The 19,487-nt window shown below is 57.8% G+C and overlaps 2 long non-coding RNA genes across 2 annotated transcripts in view; one reads left to right on the top strand and one right to left on the bottom strand.

Moving 5' to 3' along the window:
• Window positions 1-207: 207 nt before the first annotated feature.
• Window positions 208-17,149, bottom strand: LOC135361646 (uncharacterized). The gene is made up of 4 exons (XR_010405329.1): window positions 16,917-17,149; window positions 4,967-5,142; window positions 1,244-1,335; window positions 208-631 (listed from the first exon to the last, which is right to left on the bottom strand). It is a non-coding gene; the product is annotated as an uncharacterized LOC135361646 (long non-coding RNA).
• LOC123862509 (uncharacterized) overlaps window positions 9,214-19,487 on the top strand; it is a 26,560-nt gene continuing 16,286 nt past the window's right edge. The window contains exon 1 of the long non-coding RNA XR_006795239.1: window positions 9,214-9,478. This is a non-coding gene — a long non-coding RNA (uncharacterized LOC123862509). The remainder of the gene's footprint in view (window positions 9,479-19,487) is intronic.

The following is a 19,487-nucleotide window of genomic DNA, read 5'->3' as shown; positions in this document are numbered from 1 at the left end:
AGTTCTTCCACAGTGTCTTCAGAAAGCACCTTCTCCACATTGTATCTTTGGCTGGACATGGTTTTTTTTTTTTTTTTTTAGCTTCATTGCAACAACCGCGGGATTGCAAATGTCCAGGTTACCGGAATGCTGGCGACAAGGGGGTCCCACAGCATCGAGGAGACTGTGCCTTGATGGCCCGAGTCCCCGGGCTTGGCAGGCAGCTCAGGGGTGGGGGTGGGCGGGACCCCAGGAGGATCCCGGACAGATTGGCCGTGAACTTGGAAGAAAATCAGTGTTCATCCTGGAGTTCACTGAATCATAATCGTGTCTCGAGTGGCACGGCCACTTCCTGGCTCTTGCACGGCCCAGGTGAGCCTTCTGCTGGTGGGGGAGCTCCTGCCCCACCCCCATATCACCCGTCTGCAGAGCCAGAGTAGCCCTTGCGTCTGGTAGGACTTCCTACAGTTACCTGCAGGGGTGGGGCGGCTGGAGTAGGGTGGCTCCCTGGTTCTTTCAGAGGTGCATGGATTCAACAAGCAATTATTGAGTGCCCACGATGCCCAGACGCTGGGCCGGACTCTGCTGATATGGCGGGGAGCCAGCCAGACGGGCCACTTAATGCACCGAGTCTACAGTCCAGCGTGGGGACCTGCATTGAATGGTAAACGAAAGAAGAAACAGAGTAACTACAGACTGATAAGTGTTATCCACCCAGGCAATAAATCGGGGGTGTGAGGGAGGTGTTGGCGGGGCTGGAAGGCACTGCCTGCACTCTGGACGCCTGCCACCCACCCGAGCCTGCAGGGGCCGGGGCAGCCCTGGACCCACTCCCTTACCAGCCTCTCTCGCAGCCGATGGCCAGTCCTCGCCACTCTCAACTTGTCTCCTCCCTTCTTCCTCTCCCTGTCACCTTCTCATGCCAACTCCAGCATGCCTGTGGAACCTCAGGTTGTCCTGCTGCCAACTGCCCCATCCTCTCTCATGTCCTAGTTCCGATGCTCCAACAGAGACCCCGCTTGTCCACCTCTGCATCGCCTGTCCCAGGTGGGGACCACTCTGGTGCAATCAACTGAGGTGGGTACAGAGCGAGTGACCCGGGACATGGGTGCTCAGGAGTGGGGGTGGTGGGCGTGATGGGCACAGCCAGGGGCCTCCCATGCTGCAGAGAGGCGTGGGGCCTGGGACGAGGTCCTGCTCTACCCCCTTATCACGTCTTAACACCTCGGTGCCTCGGGTGAGGTGTGCCCGGCACCCCACCTACCTGCGCACGCGCATGCGCCCTGGAGGGACTCCGTCCTCTGCTGCGGACTTCTCCTGTCCCCTGCTCTGATCACCCCACGAAGTGTCCTGGGCCTGTCAGAGGCAGGAAACTCGGAGTGATTTTGTAACTTATATAACGACGGACGGATGTAAGGGCTGCTTTGCTGCCCATAGTGACGGTTTCAAAGGGCAGCTCTGGGCGGGAGCTTGTTATCCACTTTTATAGAATTCCACATCCTTTCTGAATCTCAGGATTACAAAACAGCCACTGAGAAATCATGCACCCCATTAACATCGAGACTTTTATGTATTTACAATTCAGCTTAAATTTTTACCAAGAGAGGTTTTCAAAATGTAACATGTGTTAGTCACTGCGTGAATTGCGAAACCAAGGGAATATCTCCAAAGTGCTGGCCTTGACAATGTAATCTGGCAAGGCTTGGGGACGAATAAAAATAACACTTCTCAGCATCGCTGTCTCAAAGGGTAGGAGGGATCTGGAGCCCTCCCCGAGCCCATAGGTAGTTGGTTTGCATGAGCAGGATGGTGGCTGGTGAGCCAGGGACAGCGGGAAGAGAGCGTGTCTGCGGCGTCAGGGGGCCTGGTATGAGTTCTGCTACTCACTGGCCAGGTGACCTTGGGCGTTTTCCAGACCCTTCTCTGCAGGGAGAGGCGCCCAGGTGGTACCACAGTGATGGAAAGTTCCCACTCTGCCCCACTGACTCCCAGGTGATGTGAAACCCAGAGGCACTCGCGCCCGTCCCCACGCCGAAATCCCAGGCAGCCCCCTGGGAGGCTGGAGGGAGGTGGCACCCCAGCTGTCCGGCTAGCTTGGTTTCTAAACACAGCAAGCCTGCACCTCCCTGCTGAGCCATGAGCCTGCAGGTGGCTTGCTGAACACGTGGTTTCTGGATGCGACATGCAAGTTAGCATTTGCACTCTTTGTCTGGGTTCCCCGGGTTTGTTTTTCCTGCACTTGCAGTCCTGAAATATTCCTGATTGTGTTTATGTTGAGGCAGGACACGTGGAGGCAGGGGGCTCCTGCACCAGGATCTGCTGGGCCCTGCCTCCCCCATCCTCCCGCAGAGCACAGGCAGGTGCCGCCGCCGGGATCCTGAGCCAGCCGCGTGCAGAGGCATCCAGGGCACCTGCCCACCCCCGCCTCCCGCCCGCGGGCGTCTGTTATCAGTGCCAACTGCGTCACACCTTCTACCCGGAATGCCCCTGTCCATGGGGGGGACGTCGGCTTTCGGGGGAAGGCCTGATTTCTGACCCTCACGCCACCAGGGAGTGAGCACTGGGATTATTCCCATTCCACAGATGACAAAACAGAGGCTTGAGAGTGGCTGGCATGCCCCACGTTACACAGGCAGTGCAGACAAAGCCGGGGTCAAAGGCGGTCATTGTTTCTATTCCGAATACCCTTCTTCAGCTGTCCCTCCTCCGAGGTGTTGCCCCAGTTCCTCACCACGATATGGGATGGCCTGGAGCCTCCCTGACAGCGCCTGCGAGGGCCCCGTGTGCGCCTTCCCCTTGGCTCCATCCGGGCCTCTCTGTTGGCTTGGATCATAGCCACCTAACCAAACCCCTCCTGCTCTCCGGCACGGCTTTTTAAACGGCTGGTGTCTTGCTTGCCTATCACGACTGTGAACCCCAGGAGGACAGGAGCCCCAGGCTGGCGGCCCCATGCCCTGTCCCGGCTAGCCACGCAGTCGACTCTCAACCTCGCCTGCTGACCGGTGACTTGTTATTCCCTGAGGCTGGGTTCCACGTGTCCGGCCACAGGAGGCTAGGTCCGCCCCCCACCCCCCCCCGCCCCCAGGTCCTTGGCTGGCCAGCATTTCAAATGATATTGTTTCATATTAAATTATTTAAAATTCCATGGACCCTGGTTTCACAATCAAATAATTCGATCTTGTTTACAAATGGAATTTTTACTTTTTGACGGTTTCTAGCTTTGCTGGGCTGGATGGTCAGTGAAAGTGTGTCCTCCCGTGCCCTCCCGCGCACCTCTGCTGCCTTCCCTGGGGGCACCGTGGGGTCTGGGAACCGTCCTGGGGGCTGTGGACGGGGCTGTCCCTTCACTGCATGCGGGGCACAGAGTGTGGGGGGCCTCTCTCATCCTCTAGCTTCCGCCAGGAGAACGCCTACAAATAACAGGATTGGAGGGGGCCTTGGATTCCTGTGGTCCCAACACCCCTTTTGATAGGTTAGGAAACCAAGGTGCGAGATCCCGGGCCCTGGCTGGCTCGAGCCCTGGCCCCAGGTCTTCTAATGCTCTTGTCCAGGGGCTGCTCTGCATGTCTCTCTTCCTCCACCGAAATCCCTGTTAGCTGGTATGACTGCTTTGGGCTACAGAGACACAGATGTGGAGAGACATGAGCTGTGACCTCTGGAGCTCATCATCTGGGTGTTGGGGTGGGGACAAGGGGACGAGAAGTGTCTAAGGAAGAGGCCATGACTCAGTGGTCATAGGAGGGGGTAAAGGGCCCCGAAGCTCCAGGTGGGGTGGAGGCAGCAGGTGGAGCATAGGGAACAGTGTCTGCAAAGCCACGGACGCGGCTGAGCTTGGTGGGCCAACTCGCGTCAAGGCTTAGACCCAGCATGTGAATATCTTAACCAGAGGGCTAAATTTCAGTCTTTCCCAACAAGTCCCCTTATCACCCTGGAGGCTGCCTCTGTACCCAGCGGTGCCACCTTCACTGGCAACAGGTTTGCAGCCTCTCTTCTGGAACCTTCTCTAGGCCAGTAATGGTGCAGGGACAGATGGGCTTCATTGTTTTGTGGTCGCTCACATGAGTGACCTGGGTTGGCCCCAGCAGCAGCCCCGCTGGGCTTGGCTCAGAATGGCATCTGGCTGTTTCCACAAGTGGCCGGCTCTCTGAGGTCAGAGCCGAACCTGCTAAGGAGGCCACACAACGGGCTGTCTCTGCAGGCCCCCCCAAAGGGCCCAAGGCAGGCGTCCCAGCCAGCCCCAGGCTGCAGAGGGCTGCCTCCAGAGAGGCTCAGAGAAAGCTGGCTGATAATGTCCCAGCTGACTTCCCAGCTGCAAGGTGGGCATTCATTCTATCAAACGTCCCGGGAGCCGAACGCTGGGCAGGGCCTATGGGCATGAGCAACTGGCTGCTGGCTATGGCTCCTGCCCATCCCCCCGGGGTCCCTGAGACGTCCCTCAGCCCTGGAGCCCACTCCCGGTCTCCGTGTCTCGGCTGCATCACTACGGCCCTTGTGGTCCCCGCCTTGCAAGGCTGTCCCCGAGGGGGTGCCTGAGGCAGATCAGAAACTACTCAGGACGCAGTGATCCCTGGGCTGGCAGGGGCTTTCGGGGAGGGGACGCTGGTCCTCGTCGATGGAGGTGTGAATCCAGCCACACTGAAAATGCATGCACAGTTTGCGTAGAACCCACACTTACTAGGAATCTGGTGGCCCGGTGTCGGAGAGGGTGACAGAGGATGGGCCCCTGGATCTAAAGGCTCTGAGCAAGAGGGAGGTGCATCTGCCTGCACGTGTTGGGATGGACAGATCTCTAGAATAAACAGGGCAAAGAATGCAAGATGCCAAACAAAATCTGATCCATTTTGAGTTAAAAAGGGGGAAGGGATCGATGGGGGTATGGCTGGGGGTGAATGCCAGGAGTCGATTCCTCCTGTCGTGAGCTCTCCTCCAAGTGCTTATGGGCCCATAACTCGCCAGGTCCTTGGAGGGCCCAGGAAGTGGGTATTACCATTTGGCCCCCTCTGTGGATGAGGGCTCCGCTGTCGGGGAGGTGAGGGCCCTGCCCGGATGTGTGGGGGTGCAGGCCACGAGCCCCTGTCCGGCATGCTGCTGACGCAAGGCCTCGGGCCGAGCTGGGAGCTTCCACTCTTCACCTTTTCCGTGTTCTCTGTGGCTCCTCTCCAACTGCAAGTATGACTTTATTTTAGAAAACGTCAACAGGGGTATCTGGAGGGGTGTAACAGGGTTTTGTTCCTTGGCTGCGTTTTTCTGTATGAAAGATAGAAACACGGTCATGCCGTTTTAAAAACTCAACCCCCCCAAAGAGAAAACTGGGTCCCTAGGAAGAGAACTGAAGAAAGCACCAGGATTCCAGAAAGTGAACCCTCAGGGGCCTCAGGGGGGCTCCCCGGTGCTTGCTTACAGGTCAGCTCTGTTTCCCGTGGTTTCCAGAATGTGGAAGATGGAAGGTGTAAGACCCCTGGACAATTTCTGGTCCAAGTCCTCATTTCATGGGGGGCCAAATGAGGCCAAGAGAGGGGCTGCCTTGCTCTCAGTGTCCCCTGGGCCCCACGTAGGGCCTGCCCTGATGCTCTGAACCTGAAGCTGGAGGTGAGGACGCCCCCTATTTCTCTGCCATGGTTGCTCGATAACCAAGTCAAAGTGGCCAAGGGCCTCTATTTAGTCCCAGACAGGATCCAAAGACCCCCTGGGACAGAACTGTCTCCTGTCGGCCTGGGCCCCAAACGGCTGCCTCCCTGGTATGACCCTGGCCCCAGTCCCGCACACACTCGACCTGGCAGGCCTGCTACACCGCTCACCGCAGCTGTTGGGAGGGTGACGTTGCCATTGGCAACGGTGACCATTGCCACCAATGACCATGCCTTTGGTGACCACAGGTATCCCGGTGGCCCGGTGCGGGAAGGCCACTTGAGGCGCTCATGAGGGCCGAGTTTGCTCGGGCAACAGTGGTGTGGCAGGCATTCAGCTCTGCCCTTGCCAGAGCCGCCCCCCCCGGCCTCAGTTTCCCCTTCTGTAGAACAATGGGGGTGGCCTAGAGGACTTCAAACCTTTAAGATGGTCTTCTTCCTGGCCTTGCTCCTGCTTCAGGTCAGAGGAAGGACAGACCAGTGGATCTTGGGGATCTTGGTCCTATCTCCATGGAGACCTGCCCACCCGATTTCTGGCCAGTCTCCTGATGGTCACTGGGGAAACGGTGGGACGGTGGGCTCCAGCTCCAGGCTTCCTACTGGTTGGTGACTTTGATTTTTAGACCCTTGGAAACTTGGTAATGGAGGGTGCCCATAAAGACAAAGGGCCTCATTTTACAGAGAGGAATTACACCGCGAGGCGCTGTGAAGGCAGCAGAGTCTGGCCAGCAACCCCCCAAGACCTGGCTTGCACCCCATGCCCCTCCATCACAAGCCCTCACCCCCAGAGGCCGGACTTAGAGCAGCAATTCTGCCCCATCCCCTCTGTGGGCTTCCTTCATTCTTGACGTCTGTCTGCTTGCAGAAGGGGTCTTCTCTCCTACATGGACCCCTAAACTCCACTCCTATTTCCCTGAACCAGGCTCCTGGCTTCTGCCTTACAAGGGAGGCCTCAGATGCAGGGGCTGGGGGTCTCAGTGCTCAGTGACCGAGGAGCTTAGACTGCTTTGGAAATTGGGAGTTGCCCATCACTTCCACAGCGATGGTGGGATGGGGTGGCCCAGAGTCTAGAGCACAGACGCGGTCTTGGCCATCTATGCTTGAGACCAGGAGCACATCTCCTCTCGGTCCCATCTGGGACCTGGTCTCTGGCCTTGGCCCTGGCACACATCTGTGACCCTTCTGGGGACTGAGTGTGGACAGGGCTTTGTGTGTAGACTCGGTACTGAGTCAGACACACCTTCTGTGAAACTTGGTCCCAGAGCTGGTGGGGGGCACAGCTGTGGCCAGTTAGCATAGAAACCCCACTCAGGCTGGCTTAAAGGGAACTGACTGGTTCTCGTGACCAAGGAGTCCAAAGTTCAGCTGGACCCCCTGGCTCGCACGATGTCACGGCACGCGTCTGTCCTTCTGCACTCGGCTTCCATCCAGACCCCCTTCACTGTGCGGTGGGCTTCCCCCACAAGGTGGCAAGGTGACTCCACGGGTCATTCTGCCATTCAGCAATCTCAGCGCCCCCTCAGAGCCCTGATTTGGCCCAACCCTGCCCTTGCGTCCTGAGTGGCCCACCACAGTGTGCCGCTGGGCCAGGCACGGCTCACGTACCCGGCCAGGAGCCCCGTTGGCCCAGCCCCGCCCAAACTATAAGGACCACAGCGGGGAAGGAGAAGCCTGGGGCTTGGGGCCAACAGAACCAGAGATGTGTAGCACACCGGGCAAACCAGCGCCTGTTAAGAGAGGGCTCGGGGTGGGGGGCACAAACCGCGGGGACAGGACAACGGGCCAGCAGCTGTCCTCCCTGGGGGCTCCACGCTCCTGCCCTTTTCCCACAGGCCCCCGGTTTCCCCTCGAACACTGGCTTGCATGGTACTGTCGCTGCCCTGGTTTGACACGACACAGGCAGTGTGAGCACCCCCGGGCTGTCAGGGAATCCCCAGCAGCTTCTGTCGAGCCCACCTCAGGCAAGAAGCAAACGTTGTCTGCACACCCGACGGCCCCTCAAGGTGTATGGAGGCCATCTTTCTTTAGAGAGCGTGGGGGTTGTGTCAGGTTGAATCCTGTCCCCGCCGGCACAAATTCACATCCACCTGGAACCTCAGAACATGACCGTATTTGGAAATAGGGTGTTTGCAGCTGTAATTAGTTAAGATGATACAGGCCCTAAACCCAATGGGCCCTAAACCCAATGGCGGTGTCCTTGTGAGGAAGAAGCCATGAAGGATCCTCCCCTGAAGCCTTCAGAGGACGTATGGCCCCGCAGACACCTTGGTTCTAGACTCGTGGCCTCCAGAATTGTGACAGAGTGTCTATTGTGTTAAGTCGGCCAGGTTGCGGTCCTCCGTTATGGGGGCGCTAGGAGATGAACACAGGTGTCCAGGAGGATCTCGAGCTGGATGGGGCGACAGGCCGGTGTGTCTGGGCCGAAGGGGTGGTCCCGGGGGTGGGGCCTCACCCTGTGACATCTTGGCATTCAGCATCAGTCCCTCCCGGGTGCTGCTGAGGTGCCCGCTCACCTTCTCAAGGATGTGGGGCCCTGCATCCCATCCTCCGGAGCCCAGGCTGCCTCCAACACGTCCCCTTCTCTTCCCCAGTCCTGGTCTCATCCCGCCCCCGGAGAACCAGGGCCTTGCTTCATCGTGGGCTGATGGAAGGCCAATGAGGCCCCTGGGGGAGCAGGAGCATAGAGGGGGGCAGGGGATGCTACTGGAAACCTATGGTTCACTACATGGAGATACCACTCTCTGCATCTGTGGGATCTCGTGTCCCCAGGCCCAGCTCAGTCTGACTCAGCGGCTGTGCTTAGTTCAAATTCTTGAAAGACGGATGGCTGCGGCCGGGCTGGAACTTGAAGCTCTATCCAGGGAGCGTGGCCCGGAAGGCTTCCTTGCTTGATATAGACTGCACCAACTGGGCTGGGAAAGGGGTGGACTCTTCAGAAGGGCATGGAGAAGGAGCGGCATGATGGTACTCATACACAGTGAATGCTCAGGTCCAGATTGGTGTGCTGAGCTTGGTGCTCAGACTGGTGTGCTTATCACACCTTTCATGACAGTTGGGTTACTGCTTGCCACGCTTAACAAGCCAGAGCAGAAGCTGAGAGCCCTTCTACCCCGGTCTTACTATACTTATCAACTGGCTGTGTGACCTTGGCCAGTCCTTTCCCTCCCTGAGCTACTATGGTCTTCTCTTAAAATAAGGGGCCCGGCTAGATGCCCTCCGAGGGATTTCCTCCTTCCACGGGTCCATGACTTTATCAGACTCCAAATTAGGTGTGCTTTGAACTGAAGTTTGGGGGTGCACTTTGAGTGTTTTGCTTGGATTTGGAGTTCAGCAAGCTCTGGGCAGTATGGACAGGCTGACCCGGCCACAGGATCCCAATTTCACCTGGGCATCTGCCACCATAAGGTGTTCTTTTGCTTTGGGGTTTTTGTGCCTCTAAGAATATGAATATTAATACACACTAAGGCAAAAACTTTGGAGGTTTATGCTGGCGGAAAACCTCAGAGGAAAATATATTGAGGGAGGCACTGGGTGAAGGGCAGTGACCAAGGTGACAGGTTGGCAGGAAGGGAAAAAAATGCATCCAAAGTCCAGCGGGCGGGGCATAGAGAGCAAGAGGGAAGCACGAGGTGAGCAGGGCACATGTGAGGGCCAGCGGGAGGCTGGGAGGCTGGGAGCCTGGGAGGGCCGGGTCCCCACCCTCAGAGGAAGCTGCCCACCTCTGTGCACACTGCCTGTCTGCCTTGCAAGTCCAGCTTCATCATCTCCGACGGCCTGGGGCCCCGGGGGCCCATGGAGCTCAAAGCATTTTCTAGAATGCTTGCCCACACTGTGAAGAGCTGTCCAGCAGAGGCGATGCGTGGATGAAGCAGGTGGGTAGATGGCAGCGCTCATAGATGCTGAAGGTGAGCCCCACACCTGAGCCGACCGTTGGGCAGGGGAGGCGGGGGCAGAAGCCCGGGTCTATGGCACCTGCTTTCTGGGTGGACAGATTCAAGGAAAACACCAGTGTCCGGGCCCCAGGGTCAGGACGAGCCTCAGAAGGCATCCTGCACTGGCCCTGAGAGTGGCTCGGAGGGCGACGCTGGGTCAGCAGGTGCTGGGCAGCTCACTCCTGGATGGAAACAGTTTTCCTCATGGGACCACAGGCGTGTGTAAGTGTGTGTGTGTGTGTGTGTGCACGCATGCGTCTATGCATGGGGAATGGGGGTGCAGGAGCTTCCCCACATTGCAGTTCGAAGCCTGGAGAATGACTCGAGCCCTGCCAGGGCTTTGGTCGTCCCTCTGGCGCTCCGCCGGTGCGGGCAGGTGGGCAGCGAAGGCCACGAAGAAGCCGTGGCAGGGGTGTCCACTGCTCTCAGCACCCCCTGGAAGGGCCTGAGAGGGAGTAAAATGGCAGGCCGCAACAGCTGGATCATACAAGAGCAACTTCAAAGAGATAAAAACTGTCAGAGGAACAAAACAAGGAAAAGGGAAAATCCTTACGAGGGAAAATGGACTCAGAAGGACAGATTGCAGGAGGCACACAGACGGGGCTGGCTCCACAGAGCCATCATGGACCTTTGGGTCGGTTGGCACTGGGTTACCGTGCCCTGCTGCAGCCCTGAGAGGCGGGGTGGGGTGGGGGTGTTGGGGGAGGGGCCCTGCAGCACCCTTGGGCTCAGAGGCGGGGCAGGGAAGGTAGCACGTTCAGGGCTGGAGGGCCAGAGAGACCCCATCATTCCTTCTTCCTTACCCTTTCTTCTGCCACTTGCCTCTTGCTGCAGCCAGACCAACTCCTTCCTGCTCCGCTACTGGACCTGGTTCTGGATTAGGCCTTTGCAGGCACAGGTGCCAGAACATTCCTCCAGAGCTTTGCTGGCACCTCCCTCCACGGCTACTGCCTGCTCCCAGACACGGTCCATCCCGGCTGCACCGCCTGCCCGTCTCCCACTAGAACGTCAGCTCCATGGGCAGGGACCTGGGTGTCTGCAGCAGGGCCTGGTCCACAGAAGAACTCTGTCCTTTGCTGTCCCTGCACAGCGACCTCCTACCTCAGGGCCACTGGAGGCTCATAAAGCCTGAAAAAACTTGAGGGAAAGAGGCCTTCCACCAGTTTCCATGTTTCCAAACATTCTATTGCCTCCCTCAAGATCGAGTTAGCCATCTATTTCCTAATGTTTATTTACCGATTATAGGAAGGCTGGAGGGGTTAAAGGGTGTGAGAGTAATTTGCCAACTAAAATGCACACGGCAAGCATGTGTGTGTGTGAGTGCATGCATACTTGTGTACATGTGTGTCTGTGTGCAGAGAACGCAGGGCAGCCGTCCTGGTCCCATGTCTGTGACTTCTGAAGCGAGCCCAGTGAGGGGGTGCAGGAACACTGTGGTTCTGCCCCCAAGTGGGGGACGCTCAAAGGCAAATGGAGTCAGCCCTCTCAGGGCTGAGGAGGTGAAGACGGGCCAGGGAATAATTCCCTCTGTTGCCTGAGGGAGCTCCTTGTCCCTTCCCCAAGGATCATCCCTCAACCCCAGGAGAGGAGCCATCTCCCGAGGGTGGCTGGGGAGAGAGCGTGAAGCAGGAGTCCTCTCGGCCTGGCTCCAGGGAGGACGCAGGGCGTGGACCCAGGGGCTGCACATCAGGTGGAGTGTGACAATATTCCAAGGCCAGGAGAGCTGGCCTAATCCCAGTTCTATACTTACTAACTGCGCAACACCCCTCTGGGTCCCCAGTACTTGATCTACAACATGAGGAGAGGAGCAACCACCCATATCCAATGCTGTACTATTGTTAGGGTCTCGCCCAGAGGACAGCTGGTGGTCCACGGGTGTGGGATATAGCACCTGGAGTTCCATCAGGGCAGTAGGACTTAATCGGGGCTCGGTGGATGCTGAGCTGGACTGAACCCTGCAGTGGGAACCCAGGAGGAGGTGGCCCAGAGGGAAGCCGGGACGGGAGCCAGCAGGGGGAGAATCCCACTGGGAGGCAGGCAGACTGGGGCTGGCAACCTGGTCAGGACCAGAGGTGCAGCCGAGAGGCAGAGGAACGAAAGGGACAGGTGCTTGGGTGCTTTGAGTCCAGCCCTCATTTCGTGCAGGATCTCATTTGATCCTCCCCATGACCCTAGGAGGTGGGTGTTGTCACCCCCATTCTAAGAGAAAGAAACTCAGCAGAGGGAGGTGATTTCCCCAGCTTCATGGCTCTAAGAATCCCAGCAAGATGGTCTGACTCTAGGGCTGAAATGGGGGGGACGCAAAGGTAGCAGGCGGGGACTGAGGGTGCCACCAGATTGAGTCCCAAGCTCCTTCAGCCCACACAGCCTCAGCTCTGCAAAAACTGAGCTGCAACCCACTAGGGTCATGGGATCATTTTAGTAGGTGGCTGCCATCGCTGAGAAGACACGAAAAGGGATAACAAACATCAGGGTTCACGATGCACGGAAGGAGAAGTATTCTTTTGTGAAAACGTTCTGTTAGACATGTATAACAAGTTCATTGCTTATTTTATCCGTAGCCATTCTGTGTGCACTGGGTTGAGAGGCACAATGTATTTCTTACCCTGGCCACGGTCAGCAAGCTTTGAAAGCCACTGCCCTCAGCCTTTCTCTGTTCTGCAGGGGCCTCCGGGCCTTTGTTCTCGGAACAAGAACGCCAGTGCTGGGCACAGGACAGGAGCCAGGACGTGCTGGAGGATTTCCGCTATGTGCCCCCACCCGCACACCAATGGGGCTGGCTCAGCAAGGTGGCGGCACCGCTGTGTGGGGTCTGAGAGGTTGGGGTGTCGAGATGTGACTGTTCCTCACCTGCAGGCCAGGGGTGCTCCGGAGGTCCCCAAAGCAAGGCCCTAAAGGGGCCTCCCCAGGCTGGCCTGCTCTGAGAGGCACCGAACCCCATGTGGTTATGGGGAGCCAGCAGAGTGAGAGCCTTTCCCCATCCCTGAGCCAGTGTTGGTGGCCGAGGAGAGTGTCTTGGGGAGCAGAGGGATGGCAGGGCAATGACATGGGCAGGGGCCAAGAAATGCCCGGCTGGGCTGGGAGGCCTGTTGGGGAAGCTGTCTGAGCTCCCTCCTGCCAGCAGTTGGCACCTGGAGGAAGGCTTTTGGGGTTATCAGATTTGTTTTTCAGTCCGGAACTAACTGTGGTTGGAGTGTGGGGCTGGCCCCCCGGATCTGCTGGCTTCCTCCAGATGGTCCCGCTCCCACCACAGAGGCCTGGATACGGGCCACAAACCCCTGGGTGGCCATTTTCAGATGTACCCTGCCTACCTTGCAGGGCATTCTTCTTCCCCCAAGCACTCACAGACTCTGTCACTTCTTTTGTCTATTATGGCCACATCGTTTTAAGGTCTCCAAGGCCAGAGGCCAGCTGTCTACTTTTCTCAATATCACTGAACATTCTGGGTGTTCAAAATATGTGAGTTGGCTGTTTTGTTCCTTGGAGAGGGTCGGGGGCCGACCCCCACAAGGAAGGCTGGGAAGGTTCTTGGACAAACTTTGCAGGGGCCTCTTCGTGGCGGTGAAGCGTTCGTTCCCCTCCTGGGAATGGGCCTCAGGTTTGGGCAATTTGAGGCACCTTGAAACCTTCAGTTGTAATAAACAGGCCCAGAGCAAACTGGCATCCCAAAGGGAGGCCTCGTCCCCCTCCTGTCCTGGCTGGATTTCCCGTTTGCCGTGCAGGCGGGCCCAAGTGCTGGGGGACCTTAGTTTTCCCAGAGAAACAGAACCAAACAAAGATGGAAACAAACAAACAAAAAACCCCAAACGCTCTCACTCACACCTAAATGCAACTGCGTAATCGGGCCTGAGGTTGAACGCGCTGTCGCCTTTGTGGGCTATGAACAAAGATGTCCCATGGTTGGCCCGCTCTTCAGACTACGGGCTGTGGATGTGACAAAGCAGCCTGGGGGCTTCTCTGATTCTAAGTTTTGGTCCAGACTTTGGTTACTTATGGCTTTGTGTGCGAAAATGACAAACGGGTCCCCGGTCATGTTACTGAGCGGGCCACCACGGAGTGTTTAAAGGAGAGAAAACGTTGTAAAGCGGAGAGGGTCCTCCAGATGGGACCATGACGCGGCCGGGCGGGTGTGGGTCCCGTGTGCATGGTCCAGGGCACCTCCCCTACTGCAGGTGCACAACGGACCTGTCTGGCTCATAACACCATCACCGGCGTCATAACTGTAACGGGGCCGGGGTGTGTCTGCAGAAGCGCCCGGGAGCACCGAGAGCCTCACAACGCGCCCTCCCCATCCAGAGGCAGTTTTCCCAGTGTCAACAAAACCGTATTTTCCCCTCTCCTGTCCATTTTAAAGGTTTTTCCTAAAAAGCAGCAGTTGACATATTTTTGATTTTTTGAGACTCAAAAAATTATTTACCAGGAACACACAAATGATTTGTTTTACTCTATGCTGCTTGCTTAGTGACACAAGATCACTGGAAAAGAGCAAATGGAAGATTAACTTAAAAACTGATTTTTTTTTTTTTTTTTTACAGCCATTGGGGTTACTGACAGTAGAACATTTGCCGTTTTAAACAAACGCAAGGTCACTGGGTTTGTTACATACTAGTTAAATATTACTGTTTTGTACAAAACAAAAACAGATATTCCTTTGGTTAAAAACACTGATGACTTTTCCCTGTGCCATGTTTATGTCAAGTGGAAGGACGATTCTAATTTTATCTGTGTTCAATAAGCAGATTAAAACAAATCATGAGGCTGACGCTGTTTACAATTCCCTGAGCAGCTGAAGGAAAGAAAATCACCTTGAATCTAGCATTTTCTGAACCCACTAAAACAGCCAGGTCCCTCAGACCATCTGGGAAGGAATTAATTCCATCTATGTGTTAGTTTAATATGAAATTGTTTTATTTTGACTCTGTTTTCCTTCAGGCTATTAAGGAGGAAAAGAAAAAAATAGGAGAGCAGGAGAAAGGCTTTGGTCCCTCACCATTTTCTCTGCAGGCTTTCCTTGGTTTCGGCTTTTGCTTTTTAAATGCTTTACTTCTTTTGGTTGAAAAATGTACAAAATGTGTATTTTAAGTATCAAAAAAATTATATATTTTGAACATGACAAAATTTTAGATCCACAATACACTCTGGCAAAAATATTATTAAAAAATACCGTTTGCTTTCACTCCGCTTAAACTGAAATGTCATTCTTTTTATTTCATATTCTCTGATCTGCTCAGTCTGACATTTGTTAGATGTGAGGAAGTTCTGTAGACTATTCCAAAAAATATTGGAAAAACGTAAACAGCCAATATGTAAGATTTCCACGGAAGCACGCTTGCTTGGTTAACGTCAGTTTTCAAGGCGGCGGTGCGCCGGGTGCTCGCAGGGCAGCGCGGCGGGGGCGCCGGCGGCGGCCTTCTCCGTGCGCGCCCGAGGCCGGCTCCGTGCGCAGCCCCGGGCGCCCTCCCGCCGTCCCGCGGCCCCGGCCCCGCGCGGCCTTCCAGCTGGCTGGCTTTTCCCCCCTCCGCGGCGCACGGAGGCCGCGGGCAGAGCCCCGCGGGGCCCGGAAGAGGGTGCGCGGCCTGCGACGTGGGTCCTGCCGCGTCCCGCCTGCGCCGCCCGGCCCCGCGCTGCCCGCGCCGCCGCCGCCCGAGCGCACGGCCAGGGCCACCTGGCGGACCGTCCCGAGCTCACTCTTCCGCCGGGCTTCCATTCGGCTTTTATCTGCTGCCCCCATCCTAACTGGTTCCAGATTTGCCACTTCGGAGCCGCGGGGACTCGGCAGGCCGCGCTCCTGGCCGCTCGGGGACTCCCGAGCCGTGAACCCGCGCGAGCGCAGGGCCGGGCCCGCGGGGGAACAGGGCCACGGGCGGGGAGCGGGCGGTGGGGCCGGGGCTCGGAGCTCTGACTCCGCTGACCCGGGCATGGCCCGGCCTTCTCCGCTCGGGGCGCAGCGGAGCTGTCTGGGGGGCCCCCCGCACAGCCTCCGCCAGGTCAGGCGGGCTTGGGGAGGGGTCCCCGGGGCCTCTGGGCGCCCTCGGAAGCGGGCGCGGCGGGCAGCGCAGCGCGCACACTGGCTCCCAGGCCCTGCGCCCCGGGGCAGCCACGACGCCCAGCCCTCCCGGGAGGGAGGGCGAGACCACCCACGCCGTCGCCGACGTGGGAACCCGGTTGTCGCCGAGGCCTGGGGGCGCTGCGGGTCGGGGGTCCTGCCTGGCCTCCGCAGCACCACCATCCTGAGTCACTGTCCTCAGTGGGGAGACCCCGAGCCGAACTGCTCCGAGCCTGCCAGACCCGCAGCGCCCCGCGCCCCCAGGCCTGCCTCCGCCGCTGGGCCCCGCAGGCGCCGGGCACCGGAGGGGGAGGGCCCCAAGGGCCCAGGGCGCAGTTCCAAAGGCCAGAAAATGGAAACTGTGCGAAAAGAATCCCCAAATCCGGCCGGGCCCCAAGCCCACCAGCTTACATAAAGCCCCAGGAGCCCGCCCGCGGCCTCCCCGCCTCGGGGTGAACAATCGGCGGGCGCCCGGCCAGGCTGCCCTGGGACTGGCACCACCACCGGTCCCCTGACCACGGGCCCGGCGTGACCCCGGGGAGGGGGCAGGGGTCTCGGCCTCTTCCCACCATCTGCCCCGAGAAACATTTAACTGGCCTTTAATCACATTAGCAGCCGGCCCCAATTAGGGCCGCGGGGAGGGGGGGGCAGGAGGAAACCGCCGCCGTGTCACTCGAGGATAAAGATCCTTTCATGCCCTGGGCCTGGCCGTGGGCAACGCGGCGGGCGCCATCCCCAGCCTTTGATTGCCGGCGCCTGGGCCTCGCCGACGCCGCCATTTCTTTCCCCGCCCCCCAGCGCCCAATGTGCCTTCGCCCTCGGGTGACCGCGTGGACACGCAGGGCAGCGTCCGAGGCCGGGCCCACGCCCGCGCGCCCACGCCGGCCGAAGCCTGGCCCCCTGCGGCCCGCGCCTGCGCACGGGAGCGCTCGAGGGGGCGGCGGGGGCTCGCACAGGGCCCCAGGGACGCCAGCGCCCGGGGCCCGGGACCCTGGTAAGGCCGCCGCCCGCGGAGCGGTGCGGAGGGAGGGTGACCCCCGCTGCGGGCGGCCTGGGCAGGTCACCTGTGCTCTCGTGGGCCCCCTCCCGAGAGGGGCGAGCGGGCCCCGAGGCGGTTCCGTCCTCTTGGGCCCGGAGTGAGGCGCCGCGGGCCCCGCAGGCCAAGCCTAGGCCCAGGCCAAGGCCGGGCGCCGCGGTGGCGGGGCTGCCGGGGTCCCGGCTGGGCGTCGGGCCCCAGGAGCGCGGGGACGGCGGGGCTCGGGCAGCGGGGGCCGGCCTGAGCCTCCCGTGCGCCCTGTCGAGGGGTGAGGGGCGCTGGCGCGCGGTGCTTACCTTGCTCGGGCGCCCGGCCCCGTGCTCCCCGCGCCCGGGCGCCCCGAGGGTTGGAGCGTGGCGCGCTCCGGACGGGCCGGGGTCGTGCGAGGACAGCGGCCGCCCGCGCCGCCGGAATGCTGTGCCTCCGCCGGCCGCGACGCCCGGGGGCCGCCCGGGACCCCCGCCCCACGGCGGCAGCTGCAGTCCGGAGCCGCGTGACCCCGGCCCCGACCTCCCGCGCTCGGCTGTTCGTCCGCACACAAAGGAGAACACTCATATTTTTCTTTTCCCGGCACAGACTTCACACCCGCCCCATCTCCCCTCCCCCAAGCCACCCCCCACCCCACACATGCCTCGCTGAGAACCGCTTTCTCTGCGCACACCCCCTTGGTTTCCCCTGTTGAATTCCATAGTCGTATTCGAGGATGTCAGCACAGCTTAGAAAGTTTCATAGAAAGTCAGAGAGCAATTAGAGAGGCCCTTTTATTGGAGTCTCGTCGGTGCCATGGAATCTTTTAAAGGAGCGCCTGAAGCACCGAACACAATCCCATTAAGCCGCCCAAACTCCCACAGTCCTCAATGGGGTCTCAATGCTTGGACAGACTTTGGCCGGCTCACCGGGAGCCGCGGGGGCTCCGCTGCGAGCGGCCTGCAAGCCGCACTCCCATCGGGGCGCGCCGGTGTCCTGGCCGCGGGGCGGCCGCCCGAGCGGGAGGCACTGGCCGCGGGGCGCTCCGAGGCCTCGGGTCCACCAGCGCTGTCAAAACTTGGAGCGCTTTGGTGCACTGACCCCGCGCTGCGTGTCTTTGAATTTGTAGAGAGTCCCAGGCGGTTTCTAGAAAGGAGAGCTTGGTCCCAGTAAACTTTTGCCTTCCTCCGCTTTAAAATCGATCTGCTAACATTTGGAAGACGGGTGGGAGAAATTGCGCGTTGCTGAGAAAAAGGCCACATATGACCAAAGTTTCAGCTTAATTGAATTTTAGTGCCAAATTATAACTCACTGAATAACTGCGCTGGGGTGGAGGGGGGTGGAGGAGAAGGCAGTGAATGAGGGAAGGCGATTCTAATGGAAATCCGGCTGTCCAGAAGCGCGGTGGTGCGGCCACCCTCGAGTAGCAAGAATTGCAGCCTCCTCAGGCTGCCTAATTCCAAAGGAGTGAGGTTATCAGACTGCGGGCTTTTATGTGGGAAAACGGGATTGGCCCCACTTTGATTTGTGGTTTGGGGTTGATATCCTTGTGCATTATTTAATGTAGCGGGCAACTCTTCCATAGAGCACAGCTTTTCCTTTGTTAGAGAGTGACTTCTCTTCTTGCCAATAAAAATGAATCTCTTCAGAAGTCAAAAAAGAAGTAAAGCAGGTGTTTTAAAGGAATAAAACATTTTCTTTCTTTCTTTTTTTTTTGTAAAAAAAAAAATAGGTACTTGGTTGTCAAAGCAAAGTGCCAGTTTTAGAACAATGAGGATTTTGCTCCTGGTGCATCATCACAGATGTTCATTTTATTAAATAGAAGTTCGTACCTGGTGGTTTCTGGATTGGTTTTAGGAAAGAATAGGTGATAGGCTCCTAATTAAGGAATTATAATTTCGATGGTAATGAAATGAGCATGGGTTATAGGGGGAGTGGGCTGCATACTAAATCCATAAGGGAGTAATTAAAAATGCGTGTGCAAAGTTGAATGTTTATGTTTTGAGTAGTTTGTATTAGTCGTCAATGATTTGGAAAATTTTCTCAAATCTGCCCCGCTTTTCTCTCATTTCATTGCCCTTCCTGGCCCTGTGGTTGCCAGCGACTGGGCCTCTGACCTCTTGTTCTGTGCACACACCACACCTCCAGCCAGGCCACACGGTTTGTCTACATAGCCTTTGCTTGGCCACATCTGGGCCTCCTGTGGACTGGGCAGGAAAGGACAGACAGCAAGCTTCAGGATCTGCAGATCCCAGCCTCAGGCACTTCCAGCCCTGCCTTTACAATCTTCTGCCTCAGCTGACTCTTTCTCTCTTTCTTGCCTCTAGATTTCCCTCCCACCCTCTGCCTCCCCGAAACACCTTACGTCCTCCTCTCTGCCTGTCCACATTGCACCTGTCAGACTCCTGCCTCATCGTCTCTCGGACCCATGTGGGCCTGGCCTGCGTCGGGCTCCCGGGGAACCGTCCCCACCACTGGGTTCTCACGGAGGGCCTGGTGACACCATCTGTCTTTCATTGCCCTGCTTCTTTCTCGTATTGTAGCTTGGCTTTGGGAATGTTTCTGGTTCAGAAGAAAACAATGAAGACCCCTTGAGAGCAGGTATCATTTTACACATGTCTTGGGGCCCTGTCAGCAGCCAGCGCCCAGAAAGTAGGCCATCCATCTGTCAATCGGGTGTCGATTTATAAATCAGAATCACATTTCAGCAAGCAGGGAGGAGAAAAAAAACAGTGACAAATGCTCCCGTTTGCCGAAGGCACCAGGAGAAGCTGACATGCTTCTCTGTTGAACTCACAGGACCTGTCACTGGACTTTTTCAAACCGACATAAAACTATTTCGATTAAATGGAATCTTAAATTGTTTAAAAAATGTGGATGACTCAGTTGGACTGCAGTAG

The sequence above is a fragment of the Mirounga angustirostris genome, unplaced genomic scaffold (assembly GCF_029215605.1).
Source record: "Mirounga angustirostris isolate CCGP_5_RB_7025 unplaced genomic scaffold, mMirAng1.0.hap1 SCAF_9, whole genome shotgun sequence".
Taxonomy (NCBI): domain Eukaryota; kingdom Metazoa; phylum Chordata; class Mammalia; order Carnivora; family Phocidae; genus Mirounga; species Mirounga angustirostris.
This window is presented reverse-complemented; position numbering and strand designations above follow the sequence as displayed.